General features: G+C 41.1%; 1 protein-coding gene across 1 annotated transcript in view; it reads right to left on the bottom strand.

Annotated features, from left to right (window-relative positions):
- Positions 1 to 17,059, bottom strand: part of CCDC102B (coiled-coil domain containing 102B) — a 166,204-nt gene that overhangs the window by 130,824 nt on the left and 18,321 nt on the right. The gene's annotated exons all lie outside the window — the stretch shown is intronic.

Raw genomic sequence — 17,059 nt, 5'->3', positions numbered from 1 at the left:
AAGTGTTTATATTAATATTGTTAACAGCGCAACATAATTCAATTTCTCCTGGCCACAAAAGCCATCAATCTTTCCATAGCTGCCAACCAACAATCCTGCAGCATCCTGGATGGAGAAATGAAAGCTACGCAAGGTGCCTACATCCTGGGACAAGACATACACCCTCGTGAGGATCTACGCTAACCTCTTAATAAATACCTTCCTGGTAGTCGGAAGTTCATCAGCTTACTTCCCTCAGAGCTGGATACCTTTGGATACTTGTCAGAATCACTCAGTATTGTTCCTTTCCTGAATTTCCAAGTTCTCTACCACCAACATTGACTTGCCCTATGCTTTCCTTTTAGATTGGGGAAGAAGGAATGTGGGAATGAGAAGATCCTGTTTTTCTGGCTTTGAATGTTCCACATAGCTCTTGCTTCCAGTTCAAGTTCTTTGAAGGAGCTGCTGTATTTCCCTTCGGACAAGCCCCCTTATTCACTCTGCGCTCCCTCCCCTCCTCCCCTCTTCCTTCTAGTTGTGCAGTTTCTCTTCTCTGATGACCTTGGCTGGTGTAATCTCTTGTTTTACTCAAAACCTCAACCTTTCTGCTCATTGTTCATGTTTATTGGCTACATGCATCATCAAAAAGCATATTCAGTGTTTCTATCTCAAATTCAGCATAACCAGAGCTAAATTCACTGTCTTTCTTCGTTCCTCTTCCTATTGGTGGATCTTTCTAGCGAGTGGGTTTGTAATCGAAAAGGCCAGAAATCCATAACTTCTTCTCTGTTGCCTTCTCTGCATTTCTATACATCCACAGCATTACATTATCAGCCATCATTTCTTCACCCTTAAATATCTCAACTGGCTTCTCTCACCCCGAATGGTACACAGGCTTCCCCTGATAATCCTAACAGAAGCAGAACCGGCCAGTGCATCACAACAACCTCTCTGTTGCCAAGTTGATGCTCACTTGGCTAATCTGATTCTTAGGGTAATATTTCAATATTAATCATATCAGGATAGAAGATCAAGTGTTTAGAAGTTAGCCACACTCTTTTGACTGTATCATTCCTTGTGACATACGGGAAGCATACACAGGAGATAGGTCCGTGCAGAAAGCCACCCCAATGCAACAGGCGCAGGCGTTTCCAGCAGACTGAAGGCTCCTAGCATTTTACTCAATGCACAAATGTTCCACACTGTTATATTCCCGATCAGGGCTCCAAACAGTTTAGCCAAAATTCTATAAATAAGCTTTATCCGGTTTTCTCCCTTATCCATGAAGAATGATAATGGAAATGTAACTTTAATTTTGTTTTTATCCTTCAGCTGAAAATGAAGATGCAATATAATTTGTCTCACAGGGAATTTCAAATAATGACATTTTGGATAAAACAAATTCATACTTAAAACAATGATATCCATAAATGAGAGAAATTTCACATTTACTATCATGTATTCAAAGCTGCATTTCTATTCTATGTATTTCTATTCTACCACCTTTAAATTATCACCATTTTTATTCCATATTAAATAAATTATGAATGTAAATGACATATATAAAACGTGGCTATAAATGTCTTAAAATTTTCTCTGGAATTGAATTATTTCTATTATAAATACATCTTTTTTTTTTTTACTAAAATAAGACAAGCTACTATCCATTCTGACAATTATATATAAACTAGTCATTTGCTGAAAATTCATATCTTAATGAGGAACATGGATGGATTTTTTTCATTTAATTTGTGTATCCATGGGTGAAATTACTTATCGACAGATGAAATAACACTCACCATCAGTTTTATTTATTCTTTTGTTAATATAGGCACTGAGAAAACTGATCATACATTAGTTAGCAATGGAAGTTATTATAGTAAACTCCTTGTGCTATTTCTTAACATCCTTCAAAATTCATTGAAAAAAACCAACTGTGTTTAACATCAAAAATTGTGCTTTATTATGCTCAGATTGACAGATAACAGTTCTTGGAATATTTTTTGACTAGAAAATTTAAAAGCTTCCTGGTACATAAAGATTTTGCTACCCATTAATTATCTTTGCAGCATTAATATTTCACTACATCTTTCTGTTAGATATTCTCAAGTTTTTACACACGGGAACAATGTTTCAAACAACAGGAGATAGGAGATAAGTGTGGCCTACACTTGAAAACTGGATTTGGGGCAATATGGAAAAGAGAACTCATTTATAAATTACATCAGTGATAGGGAATTGTAGGAACACAGCCGGCCTTTGATGATAGATTCTTGGGAAAGTTGTAGAATAACGAGATTAACAAAAACAAATGACTGTGTAATCCTGCAACAAAATTTAGAGACACATTTTCCCTATGGTTCCTAAGTTACAAGTGGGTAGAAAAAAATCCCGCTGACACTTCAAAACAGGTGTCAGCACCTGCTGAAGTTAAAAGGCGTAGGAGTTGTGAGCATGAAAACTACAACTACAGCAGAAGATATTCCCTGGCAAGTGGAAACAGTAGACAGCCTCGCTGAGTTTAGTTTCTGCTCTGTGGACTGAGTGCAGAGGTCAATGGGAGTCTCCAAATAACTGAAACAGTTTGAATCCTCTACTCTTAAAAACAAACAAATCAAAAAGGAAATCAAATCTATCATCCTTAGAAACACATCTTACACTGAAACCAAAGTGCCAAGTGTACAGTGAACAGTGAAAGCAACAGTGCCAGCACAGGCAAAGAAACAACCCAGCTCAAAGTGCAGCATGGCATAGAGCCAGTGGCTTTGGAAAGACGACCACCATAACCTGCACGATTTACACAAGTAGCAAAAAATGTAAGCTCCCCTGCAGTGGAGCCTGAAAATGCTGCAGCATCCATTCCTTTGTGGTATAAGTACTTAAAAGAAAAGCCACTATTGGTGACTGGTGTCTGCTGTAGTGGGCAGAATGTCCATTGGGCTGTCTGCACCACTGTCAGAGGGCCTGGGTTCAAGTCTGGTGCATGCCCAGTTTCTGCTTCCTGCTAATGTGTGCCATGGGAGGGATCAAGTGATGGCTCAGGCAGTCACACGCCCGCTACTCGGTGGGAACCTGACCAGGTGGGAACCTGACCAGGTGGGAAACTCCTGCCCCAAGTTTCATTCTTGGGAGGCATTTTGGAAGTGAATCAAAGGAGATACACTGCTGTCTTAAAAATAATTCACAAGATTTACATACGCATAGTAATGAGCAACAGGGAAGGAATGCGGTTGTAACCTACATAGTAATACTATAAGTACCAAGGGATAAAGAATGATGTTCTTACAGACGGAATGCAATGTTCTAGAAATGCATCCACACAGAAGAAACAAAGAGTCAAATTTTCCAACATGATCTAAATTCAGTTAATAAAATAATATGGAAACAATACAGCCTCGCATGGAAAATGACACAATACTCAGGAAAGAACAAGAAATAAAAGAAATCATTTTCAATGAATGTCAGGTCTTATTTCCATGAAGGGTGAAAAAACAGACAACAGAAGGTCTCAGTATACATGCATTATCTAAGCCAAATGTCCATGCAAAATGTTAGAGTAATTCTCTCTGGGTGGCCTTTCTTGTCTTATTCTTTGTATTTTGCTGAATCTTTTATTATAGCTAAAATACAAAAATATAAGACCCCCCCCCCAAAAGGAAAATTATTTCAGAATAAACTAGTAGGAACACAGACACAAATGAATGCAAAAGATGGTGCCGCAAGAACAGGTAAAGATAAATGAATGTTAACAAATCAAATGTAATGAGAATGAAAGAATAAAAACTATTTCAGCAGGCCCAGCATGGTGGCCTAGCAGCTCAAGTCCTTGTCTTGCATGTGCCAGAAACCATCATGGGTGCTTGTTCTAATTCTGGCAGCCCCCTTCCCATCCAGCTCCCTGCTTGTGGCCTGGGAAAGCAGTAGAGGATGCCTCAAAGCCTTGAGACCCTGAATCCTCGTGAGAGACCTGGAAGAGGCTCCTGGCTCCTGGTTTTGGATCAGCGCAACTCCAGCCATTGTGGCCACTTTGGGAGTGAATCAACAGACATCATCTTTCTGTCTCTCCTCTCTGTAAATCTGACTTTCCAATAAAAAAAAATAAATCTTTAAAATACTGTTTCAGAAACTGACAAACACAGGAGCACATATCTGTAGTTTCCCAGTCCTTTCCATTGAAACACCCTAGAAATAATGGCTACGCTAACAGCCAGGAACATACTGTGGCCTTACACGACTTCTCACCAAAGAGACCTGGACTCACAGAAATTATTCAGTTTAGGTCTGTAGAGAATAATTTTGGTATATTCTTTCATTCCATATGATACAGAAACGTATGCCCTTGCTGGAATTGTGTCAGTTTTACTCAATGGACAGTGTAAAGAAGTTTCTGCTCACTGTGAGTGTTACTATGAGTGCTGGCTCTAAGAGACTGCAACACACCAGAAAGCTTACATCTGTGTATCCAGATTGATCTTGTAGATTACAATTGTGCTCCACACTCGAGATGGCAGTGACCCAAATAACTATTCTGTCAACTGGTCAATAGAAAAAAGTCTATATGAGCTGAAATTCCCTATATGTCAGTTTTCAAACATATAACGTAAGCCAAATAACTGAATTGTATCATTGCATGTTTTTAACTCCAAATTAACCTATGGTTCCAGGCAATGAGTATCACTGTTAATAACCCACAGCCATATTTCATGTGCTTGCTAGTCGAAAAAGCACACTGACATCTCACAGACAGACTTAAAATGAAATTAAGCCAAACTCCTCAACACTGAGGCATCTACCACTCTGGAGCAAATACTATATGGTACAATCTGTAAAATACAAACTATACAGAAAACCCAAGCTGATTTCTTTCACAAATAAATCATGAAAAAAGGAGAAAAGATATATAAAAGTTTTAAAATCTGTAAAAATATATTTCCAACATGTGAGTATATTGGATTTGTTTCAAAAAAATAAACAGCAAAAGAAACATGATAGCCTTTGGAAAATTGATATTCATCATATGCAAATTATCTTTAAATTTTAGGTTTAAAATATTCTTGTTTTATTTAATGTAAATGAATCCTTACATTTCAAATAGCTGAAGAAATCCTTCTACACAGAATAGCACAGATGCAAGATAGTTGCCATAAAACTATGATAATTAAATAGGGCTGATGGCAATGTGCAGTTCATTATCGTATTCTTTGTTGCTGTAGGTAAATACATACACTTTTATGATATTTGTTATGATAAGCTCTGCAACTTCTCCTCCCCCTTCTGAAGCTCTCTCCCCCCACTGATTTTCCATCACTTGCTCAGTAGCTCTTTTGAATAAACAGGACAATTTGGTCGTACTACCTGACTGTCTCACAACTGCTGAGGTGATGGTTTGAAGCATGACTGACTCACAAGTCCACGGTTACTTTATCTGACACCTGCTTTTTGTCCACGACCAAAGCCAAAGTGAACTCGCCCGAATTAGCAGATTTATCCGCAATGTTATAAAGATCTTAGACATTCAGGACGGAATTAGTCAGGACTTGTATAAAATGGTGATCTAAGAGATTTAAGTTGAATTTTTCTTTCAAGATTTATTTATTTTTATTGTAAAGTCAGATATATACAGAGAGGAGGAGAGACAGAGGGAAATACCTTCCGTCCAATGATTCACTCCCCAGTGACCACAACAGCTGGGCTGCACCAAACCAAAGCCAGGAGCCCAGATCCTCTCTTCTGGGTCTCCCACGCGAGTGCAGGGTCCCAATGCCTTTGGCATCCTCGACTGCTTTCCCAGGCCACAAGCAGGGAGCTGGAATGTAAGTGGGGCTGCCGGGATTAGAACTGGCGCCCTTATGGGATCCCAGCGTGTTCAAGGCGAGGACATGAGCTGCTAGGCCACAGCGGCAGGCCCTAATTTGAATTTTTCAAGAAGCTATCTAGCACATATATATCAGATAAAAAATAATCTCTAATAATTGAATACAATAGAGTATTCTATATATAATTTTCTATCTGTGTTCATATGACACATTTTATAGTTATTATACGAAATGATTTGGTAGGTTGAAAGATCATTTTGTGAGATTATTGACGAATATTCTTTAGAAACCAATCATTTTCCTTTACTCCATTTTTAATCTGGAAATATGATTGTTTTTCCCTTGGATTTTGGTTTTTTTTTTGTTTGTTTGTTTGTTTCTAACGCCTTCAGATGCTAAATCATTGCAAATGTATTTTATTTTGTAGTAAAGCTTCAAAGAACAAGCCCTTCTTATAGAAAGAATCAAGGTACCTGTGTCTGGACATGGTCCTGGGGCCACTGCTCCCTGCGTGGAACCGGGCAGCCACGCTGGCCACCAGCTACTCCAGCTTCAATAAAAGGGAAAAGAGGCCATTTTGTCCCAGGGAATATTCTAGTATTTCATGAAAGAAAAATTAAAATTTTATCTCCTGATAAGTTAGGCACAGGAAGAACGATTAACAAGTTGAACTGCAATAAAAATGAAATGTCTCCGTGTGTTGGCATTGTGGCTGTGTCGGTTGAGCTGTTGCCTGAGACACCATCAAAAACAGGCTGCTCCGTTTGCGATCCGACTTCCTGCGAACGCCCCTAGAAAGCAGTGGGGGATAGCAAAATTCCTTGGGTCCCTGCATCCGCAAGGGAGATCAGAGGCAGTTCCTGGTTTCAACCTGGCCCTGTCCTGGCTGTTGCAGTGAATAGAAGATCTGTCTGTCTCTAAAGTGTCTTTCTCATAACTAAATAAATCTAGCAAAAATTTTAAAAATTATGAAAAAGTGCAATAGATTATTTCAAATGATCCTTAAATATACGTTTAATTCAAGAGACATTATAATTATACCATTTATAAAATGAAATTTGCGTAAGATGGATATAAAACATTTGATTTTTATAAAAATATTTAGCAGCAGGTGTTTCAGCGCAGCAGGCTAAGCCCCCACCTATGGTGCCAGCAGCTCAAATGAGTGCAGGTTCAAGTCCCAGTTGCTTCATTGTTTGATCCAATTCCCTGCTAAGGTAACTGGGAAAACTCAGAAGAATGCCCCAGTTGTTGTACTCCTGGAATGTAGGAAACCTGGACAGAATTCCAGGCTCCTGGCTTCAGCCTGGCCAGATCCTAGCTATTGCCATTTGGGGTGAACCAGCAGATGGGGTATCTTTCTCTTCCCCTCAATTTAGCCTCTCTGATAATTAATCCTTCAGAACAACCAAAATTATTATTTAAGTGGACACATGGACAACACTGCTTTTAATATATGATCAAAATGATCCTGATTGCCTAACGCGAAGCAATTTTAAATGGACAAGAAAATAACAAACATGATAAAACCAATAATGACCATGACGGCTTTGATCTTCCCCTTAGCTTGAGGAAACTTCATTCAAACGCATGACTAAGTTTCTTTACTTTTCTTTCTGAACATTTACTTAAAAACAAGCTCCCTTATCATTATAAAATGTTTCTCTACCCCTTGAAAAAGCAACTTTTCCCAGCCTCCTGCCAGTTTTGGAACCCAGGACTGAATCACAAAGCTGAGGAAAGCTTCTCCTGGGGATGGGAGCACGGAAGGCACTGAAGTCTCTCCCTGCAAGTTTCCATGGAAATGCAGGAACCCAACTTCAACCATGGATGACACTTAGCACACACAGGCCATGGGTTCCAGGGTCACTACAGGTCACTACAGGTCACTACAGGTCACTACAGGTCGGTTCAGGTCTGTTCAGAAAACAAAGGGACAACTCTGTACTGTCTGACTCCTGTGATTGGGGTTGCAGAAATTATCCAAATGCAACAAAATTTGAAAACCTACATCAAAGAATCTCAACAAATCCAAAGCACGAGCACTATGATAAAGGCCACTCGTGAACAACTTAAAATCCATGGGTCAATTAAAAATCCAAGAGCAAGGAAACAACAGACCGGTATGTATGTCCAGAATGAGTCTGTACATAACTGGCTGAAATGAAGACAGACGAGAGTGGAGCTCCCCACGGGTCCACACACAATTCTAGACATTTCCAGTTCCTCTGTAGCAACAGGAAACTGGCCAGTGGTTGGAGGGGCTACACTCTGCACAGACATGACAGAGAACAGCAGTGTGTTTGTCTCCAAAAAAGGAGGCCCCTCCCTCAGAGGAGAACCCCACATTGATAAAACGTAAACCAGAGAAGTCTAGATTATCTACAGTAGCATGACAGCATTCATCAGCATTAAACTGAGTTACAGAAAACTGACTCTAAAAACGTCAGTGTAAAGAGATAGTTATATCCAGATTTTTTTAATTGTAGAATTGTTCAGAGGGGCCAAAGTAAAATGAGATTATCTGTATCATCGCAAAACTAATCAAGCAAATTGTGGAACCACAACACTGGAATACTTGGCAGCGTCTCAAAAATTTGTACTGCTCCAGTTGACTCAGAAAAGTATCCATAATCCAGGAGACAAAAGGCATGACATTGTAAGTATATGTTTGTTTTTAGTTACACATACCTATCCTGTGTTTGGATTTGCACAAGCATATAGGAAGGGCATAAGGAGGAACTTAGGGCAGGTGATGTAGGATAAATTGAAGATAGAAAGCAAAGCTGTGCATGTAAAAGCGTTCAAGATGATGCAGGACAATGTGTATAGACGGATGATTTATGTACACATGTGCACAGAAGAAACAGATGTGCATTTTTGAGAAATGAGGATACAGAGTCCTCTTTAAGGAGAAAATGAAAGTCTGCTAATAGGCAGTGAGGAGTTAGCTTTGCTCTAATTCCTGCTTCATGTTTGATAAGGGCTTTTAAAAGCTGGAGAGCTGCTACTAAGGAGATAGAATAAACTGGAAAACACACTCCCTCAGTGCAGTGGAAAACTCCTCAATCTTCTACCAAGAGAGGGAGTTAGGAGTTGATGGATTTCTCAGCCAACACTAAGAGCAATACATTAGAAGACTTTATCCTCTTTTTCAAATGTCCCCAAGGCACTGGATTGAAAGAGAAAGATGAATTCAAGGACATACATGTCTACATTCCATGCAAATAGTCTTTGTTTTCAACCACAGTAAATATCACAACTATTTAAAATCACAACTATTTAAAAACTCATCATAGTAGTTTAAGGAAATAATAGATATACTCGTAAGACATGTTTTTGAAATTTATCTGATTTATATCTTTAGTCTTGTTTGAACCTCACAGGGTGAACCTGTATGTTTCCTTTCCATTTCTGCAGTCTTGAGTCATTCCTCCGACAGAGGTTTCAAACTTATTGGAAGAAACACATGTTTAGATTGTTTTCCTTGGAGATAAGCACAATTTTTAAAGAATTACCATTACTTATTCCTTAATTGATAATGACTGAAGCTCCCATATTTGCTTAGTGTAAAATGGAGAAATGCAAATACATGTGTTTGAATATATCTCATTAAAGCTAAAATATGTGATTTAGCTTCTTTAACTAAGACAATAGTGACTGTGGTCACAATGGAAGGGCAACTTCCCTTTCAGCTCCAGAATAAACAGAAACATTGCCATGTGTTTTCTGACTCATTCCTGACCTTTCATGCAGACTAATCCTCCACCTGTGTGCCAGAACTTCATACAGGTGCAGTTTGTGCCGGAGGCTCCACTTCTCATATAGCCCACTGCTGACCGACCGTCCTCGGGACCCTGCACCCACGTAGGAGACCCCAACAAGCTCTTGGTTCCTGCTTCAGAGCAACTCCGCACCGGACATTGCAACCATTTAAAAAGTGCAATAGTGGATGAAGCTCGCTCTCTCCTTCTCTCTGCAGAACTGCCTTTAAAATAAATAAATCATTTTTTTAAAAAAAGGAAAAAGCACTAGCCTCTACTTGTGCCAAAGCCAAAGCTCTCATGTAAAGAACCATATTTAAAATGCTTTCGCTTGCCTGAAACAAGCTCAGACATGTGGATAGTAGTACACCTTTTTATAAGAGAAAGTTATACTACTTGATACATACTTAAATGAAATTTTCACTGGAAAAGAATATAATATTGATGTTATTTATGTAGTCATAGAAAAACAAGGAACCCTATCTGAAAAACACGTGGACGAAGTCAATCATCAAATTCCATTTATCTGAAAAATCCTGAACAAATGCACAGTTTACACTTAGTGCTGGCAGAACTGAGCACTGAGCACCTTAGCTACAGGCTTTCTCTGGGGCAGACGGAAATGTCCTCAAGTTGACCATGGTAATGGCTTTGCAGCACCGTGAACACACTGAAAGCCACCAAACTGAATAAATAAAGTGGGTGATACATGAATCAAATTCCCAAAAACTTGATTTTACAAATAGTAAAGATTGTTTATTCCAAAAAGATACAAATTGTGCCTTTTGATTTTAAATTTCAAAGAGCTCTATTTGGAGATATTTTAATAGAAAGTTCTAAAACATACTTAGCCTTCACCTCTTAATGTGTCTAAATCTCCCATCTTGCAAAAAAATTTAAAAACACAAAACCTCAAAAGCCAACACTCAGAACGGGGTCGGAGTGGGATTCCCTGCAGGCCCATCTCTGCTAATGTTTAAATGACAGCTGAACATGCACGTACAACGTTGCCTACTTTTTATGTTAACACATTACTCTTGGAAACCTCAAATTTTATGAACTGATATTAATTCTGTGACTTAAATTTGTTCATTCAGTTATTTGCTAACTCTGCTCTAATGCATGGGGACAGAGCCTCGTGCAGATCTTTCCAACAATCAAACAGCTGACAAACCACTTTTCCTTTTGGGGGTTTTATGTCTTTCTGCACAAAGCAGACATCTAGAATCAGCAAAAGTCACCTACTTACAAAGTAGAAAAAGTTAAAACAATGGCAAATAGATCAAAAGCAAACAACCCTTATACTCAGCAACTTGCCTGGCCTTGTCCTGAAGTATTCATCACCCAGCCCCACCAAGCGCACCTGCCTGGAAGGAAGGGACAAAAAATTCTCATGGAAGGAAAAAAAAAAAAAAGATGTTTTATTTTGGTGCAAAAGAAAAAACATGTATAATCCATGTGTAGGAAGTAACCTTCAAAACAGTCACTGAAAATACACACTATGCGCCAGTGTCACTGGTTTAAAATTTTGTTGCTACAAAGTGAACTATGAAGTCCATTTTACAGGAGCATTTTTATGTAACCTATATCCACTGCCATCCACTAACAGACCCTGGAGAGGTAGGGTAGCCCACAAGGATGAGAAAGTGATGTCTGCCTGTAAGGTGGCTATTCTGAAGGAGACAAACAGGAACAAACTGGTAAGAACAAAACGGTAAGATCGGAGGCACCCCAGGATCTACTGTGGCCGACCACCCAACTGGTGCCAAGCTGAGCCACAAGATATCGCCACCTAGTGGAGATTAAGGAAGGAACATCAAAACTCATCAACATCAGACTAATCCTGAACATCCCACAATTTATGGCAAAGGGTAACTGGGATGAAAGGAAATAATAGAATGAACAAAAACAGCAATTCACAAATTTTGACTATGTGAGAAATATCACGTTAAAATACAGAAAAAAAAATAAGATCTAGTCATTGTCGATGCTGCTTTGGGGGTTTTTGACTGTACATACTTTGATCAAACTTTAGCATAACTGATTTTGTAATATTTGTCACTGTTAATGAGATTGTCATAAACAAGGTCACAACTGAACACGCCACCCTCGTTGCTCTTTGCAATACTCAGTTTGAAGATTGTACCACATGATTATAGCCACCCCAAAATTACAAAATTTCATGTAATTGTGTGTGACAGTACAGTACATGGTCACTTTTGAGAGATGAGACCTTATTTAATAACAACATACACTTGAGAAGTCCAAAAATAAAGTCCACTGCGTGTCTTCAATGCAACATCAACTTAGCAACATGCTGAATACTTCCACAGCTACTGCACATCCACGAGAGAACAGAACAATGAATTAACTAAAGCAAGTCTGTCTGGAGCAGCTTCCCTGTGGAAACGGCATGAAAGCCCCTGACGGACTAGAGGACTTCCACCTGGGCCTGGACGGGGTCCTCTGGGAGCGGGTCTCACGCACTCAGGGCATCCCTTTCAAGCTAGACTGCACTGTTTCTCCTCTGTGCACTTGAAAGTGGTTCATTGTTTTCTACAAAATGTACAAGACTGTGTTTAAATCATTCCACTAATGAAAATGAGAAGTAAATTAGAGCACAAATTTCAAACTTGAAGATACTAAATAGGGCCATATGTGCGGGTTTTTTTGTGGTTGTTGTTTTTTGTTCAAAAGACGTAGCCTGTTAAAGCAAGTCATTGAAGAGGAGAGGTTGGCCAGAAGTCAATTAGAGCTTTTGTAGGTTGGTGGAGTAGTCACACTGCCTTGAGACCCAGAGCCAATGGGATCTGTATGTATAAACACATCATGCTTGCATGCCTATACATTCTCTTGTGAAAGTACAGCTACGTGTACAAGTGCTTGCAAACTCACTGACATGTATGCAGGTTGACCACCCCTACTTTGAAACACCCCAATATCCAAAACACTGTGAGGCTCTCTGTGCAAAGTGGAAAAGGCCACACTTGACATGATTGAATAGTTTCTGCACATAAACAGGTAATTGTGGAGGTCAACAGATCCCTAAACCCAGAGTGGGCAAGCTGGAGATCCAGCAGAGTCGACAGTCAAGCTGCCATCTCTAAGCAGAAGAAACTTAGGAGCAGGAGGAGCTTCCTGTTTCTTCCGGAAGGACAGACTTGTTCCTTACAAACCTTTAACAGGGTGAAAGACAACCACATGGGGAAGGACAGTATGCTATATCAGCCTGTGAATACTGGCTGGTTAAGTAGATAAGCAAACTGCAGCTTGCTCAGGTTGACAAATCAAATCACCATCTCAGCCAGTACTTGGCATCTCCTCAACCCCTCCAGCTTTGTGGCACTGGTCATGTGTGACCCTGTGGTGTGGTGCACTGGTCATGCATGACCCTGTGGTGTGGGGTACTGGTCCTGCAAGACTCTGTGGTATGGGGCACTGGTCATGGACGAACCAGTGGTGTGGGGCACTGGTCATGCGTGACCCTATGGTGTGGGGCACTGGTCATGCATGACCCTGTGGTATGGGGCACTGGTCATGTGTGACCCTGTGGTATGGGGCACTGGTCATGCATGACCCTGTGGTGTGGGGTACTGGTCCTGCAAGACTCTGTGGTATGGGGCACTGGTCATGGACGAACCAGTGGTGTGGGACACTGGTCATGCGTGACGCTACGGTGTGGGGCACTGGTCATGCGTGACCCTGTGGTGTGGGGCACTGGTCATACATGACCCTGTGGTATGGGGCACTGGTCATGTGTGACCCTGTGGTATGGGGCACCGGTCATGCATGACCCTGTGGTGTGGGGTACTGGTCCTGCAAGACTCTGTGGTATGGGGCACTGGTCATGGACGAACCAGTGGTGTGGGGCACTGGTCATGCGTGACCCTATGGTGTGGGGCACTGGTCATGCATGACCCTGTGGTATGGGGCACTGGTCATGTGTGACCCTGTGGTATGGGGCACTGGTCATACATGACCCTGTGGTGTTGTGCACTGGTCATGCATGACCCTGTGGTGTGGGGTACTGGTCATGCATGACCCTGTGGTGTGGGGTACTGGTCCTGCATGACTCTGTGGTATGGGGCACTGGTCATGGACGAACCAGTGGTGTGGGGCACTGGTCATGCGTGACCCTATGGTGTGGGGCACTGGTCATACATGACCCTGTGGTATGGGGCACTGGTCATGTGTGACCCTGTGGTATGGGGCACTGGTCATACATGACCCTGTGGTGTGGTATACTGGTCATGCGTGACCCAGTGGTGTTGTGCACTGGTCATGCGTGACCCTGTGGTGTGGGGTACTGGTGATGCATGACCCTGTGATGTGGTGGCATGGCTGGTGCCGGGCTGCACTTAGTTAAGTGGCACTTGGTGTCATGCATCGTTATGTTTCAGCAGTTTGTGGTAAAATACATTGTGGTGTGGTACTTTGGAGTGCAGTACTTCTTGACATGGTTATTTTATGGTATCACAGTCTGATATGCTACTTCGTGGTACGTTACTCTTTTGAAGTGGCTCCTTACAGTGTCATATGTTGTGTTTGGTCCTTGTGGCATAGTACTTACAGCAGCAGGTCTTAATTTGAGGTATGCATCAGAATAAAGAGCTCAAAATAGATTCCTGAGAAGCACCACTATCCAACTAAACCAAATCTATAAAGAGGGGTTTGATGTGCATATTAAAAAATAAAAGCTTTTCAGTTGAGTCTAATGGAGAATAATTCAGTGAAACTGCAATAAAGGTTTCAAGCATTTTTTAATCAAAAATTAGATCATCAATGCAAAAACCCTTAGAAGATTCCACCAGCACCTCATTTTGTACACATTAGATGGTGTTTCAATATAAATATAGAATTATCTCCTCCACTGGCTTTGATCCTAACTTCAGAAGTACATTACAAAGAAAATTAGCCTCAAGTGACAATTACACATTCTACAATACAGGTCAAAAAAATACCCTCTGCTCCAGGATGTCATCTGCGGAAACTGAAGCCTCCCATTTGATCCCGGAAAGAATACCGGCTACGAGCCTCCTACTTTATAACTGCTTCACTCTGATTAAAACCACAGACACTAATGAGGGAGTAGCAGGCCCTGGAGAGGCAATGGTGATGCAGTGCACCTGTCATGTAGACAGCTCCTCATCCTCTGAGCAGCCACCTGAGTCCTTCCACATGCCCCTCTGCACGTGACCTGCCATCCCGGATGCAGTCTTGGCCTCACTGCCCCGCAGAGGGAGATCAACACTAGAGGCCAACGCTGCCCTGCAGAGAGAGGCCAACGCTGCCCTCACTGCCCTGCAGAGGGAGGCCAACACAGCCAACTCTGCCCTGCAGAGGGCAATCAACACTAGAGGCCAACGCTGCCCCACAGAGGGAGGCCACCATTGCACTGCAAAGGGAGACCAGCACTAGGAACTAGTCTGAAGGAGGACAGGCTGAGCTAGAAGAGGCAGAAGAGGAGACAGAGGATTTGAGTCCTGCAAGTCACACCCTTGGATACCAAAGGATCCCCCGTGTTTCAGTACTCCTGGAGCCCAGGTCTGACCACAGGCAGGGTTACCGGGTGTTTTGTTGCATTTGTGGTTGTGTCTGTTTTGGTTGGAACTGCTGTTCACCTCTTTAGCTTTATCTCCATTCCTAGTGTTTTACTATCATTCTGTCTAAATCACATGCTCTTTGTTGGTTTATTCCCAATGCTGCTCCCTCTTCATTAGTTTCTCATTAACATGATTTTAGTACCTACTGATAAAAAGCCACATATAAGCATTTTACACTTTAGGTTATATCTGTGTCATGCAAAAATTTCCTAATTAAATATATTTATTTACTGATGTACATTTGAAAATCAGAGAAAAGTAAGACTGATGCAGATGGTATATTTTTCAACCATAATAATTCCCCTGGAGCCCACAAAAGACAGGCGCCAAGACTCCTCAGGGGATGCCGGAAACCATGGAGAGTTCTAAACCCTGTGAGAGTGTATACTGCCTTTTCATATAAATACATACTTATGATATGCATAATCAACAAATTAGGCATACAATGAGTTTAACAACACTGATGATAAACTGAATATACTGTCATAAAAATCCTGCAAATGTGTTCTCATTCTCTCTAAAGTGCCTCATTGTCCTGAACTGATCTGTCTCCTGTGGTAAGGCAAAATGACACAGCGTCACATGATGAAACGATGTGAGGTGAAAGGCAGGCGCCTTGGCACAGTGCAAAGCACAACTATACCTCCACATGGATTTGATCCAGAAGAGAGACTCCTTGGGGGGAGTGACACAGCACAGATACACTGGACAAGTAACAGCTTACACCCCTGAGGAGACCTCACTGTACAACTTGGAGTGGAGAGCAATTCTTGAATGTTCTATTTAGTGTTTTTGGACCACAGTTGACTCAGTCACTGAGGTTGCAGATGTGTGAAAGGCTACCACTTGCCTCATGTAAGCACTGCCGTCTCATTCCATGAAAACGTACCGTGCAAATCGTATTAGGGGCTCCCAGTCCTAAGCAGTGGTGTTTACATCATATAATTAAAAAATACAATAAAAGGGGATAATTATAAAATTAACTACAAGCATAGAATCGACAATTCTAAATATCATTCACAGAAATTTTATATCATAGAAAGATTTCTCAATGGAACAAAATGCACTCTTATTTCCCATCTAAGCTTTCACTGAGGAGTACACTATCAACCCTTTGGGGTCACTATGGGGGGGTGCGGGGGGCTGGGAAGGGCCTCAGGATAAAAAGAAAAACAGGGAGACTCCAAGTTTCCAAATTCAAAAGTGACCACAGGGTGATCTTAAATGGATGTCCCTGTTCTGGGGATTTCTGGCAGGGAAAAAAAAAAAGGAAAGAAAAACTTCATGCAGGATTGTAAAGCATGAATCAGTGCACAATCTCCTGCAAGCTGAGATAGGAGACAGACCCAAGGCTTCGCAGCACGGGCAACACTGTCCCTGGCTCCGACACCCCTGCTTAGCTCTCACACCTCGCTCCACTCCTGTACTTCTGGATTATTTTCAGATCAACAATTTGCATAGACAGTCTGTCACCTGGCTTCTGTCTTGTGGGTTAAATCTTAAGGGAAAGTTACTTGATCTTAAAAGATGTGTTTTAAAACCCAATTTTTTCTAACTTTTTCATATTGTCCCCATCGTTGACAAGAATGCAGGCCTGTGAGGATCACCAAACAGGGGGCAGAGATTAGAGGTGTGTGGCTGGTGGGTGGGACAGTGCTTCTAATTTCCTTTTTCTAATTTTCTTTTTCCCTGTTTTATTTTTCTATACACAAGGGACAGTTTAAATAGCCTAAACTTCTTTCATAATTATTTTAATCCTCAGAGGTAAGTCAGTCAAGTCAGGGTGCTGAGGGTTACCTTGGTAATGTCTAAATTATCCACTAGTAGTTTAATTAATTCTGACTTACATAATTTAGTGCTTATATAATTCTTAATTACATTTGTATAAAAAGGTCTT

This window comes from Ochotona curzoniae, unplaced genomic scaffold (genome assembly GCF_017591425.1).
Source record: "Ochotona curzoniae isolate NIBS_2020 unplaced genomic scaffold, NIBS_Ocur_1.0 contig_43, whole genome shotgun sequence".
NCBI classification, from domain to species: domain Eukaryota; kingdom Metazoa; phylum Chordata; class Mammalia; order Lagomorpha; family Ochotonidae; genus Ochotona; species Ochotona curzoniae.
Note: the sequence above shows the minus strand (reverse complement) of the source record. Positions and strands in the feature narration are given on the sequence as shown.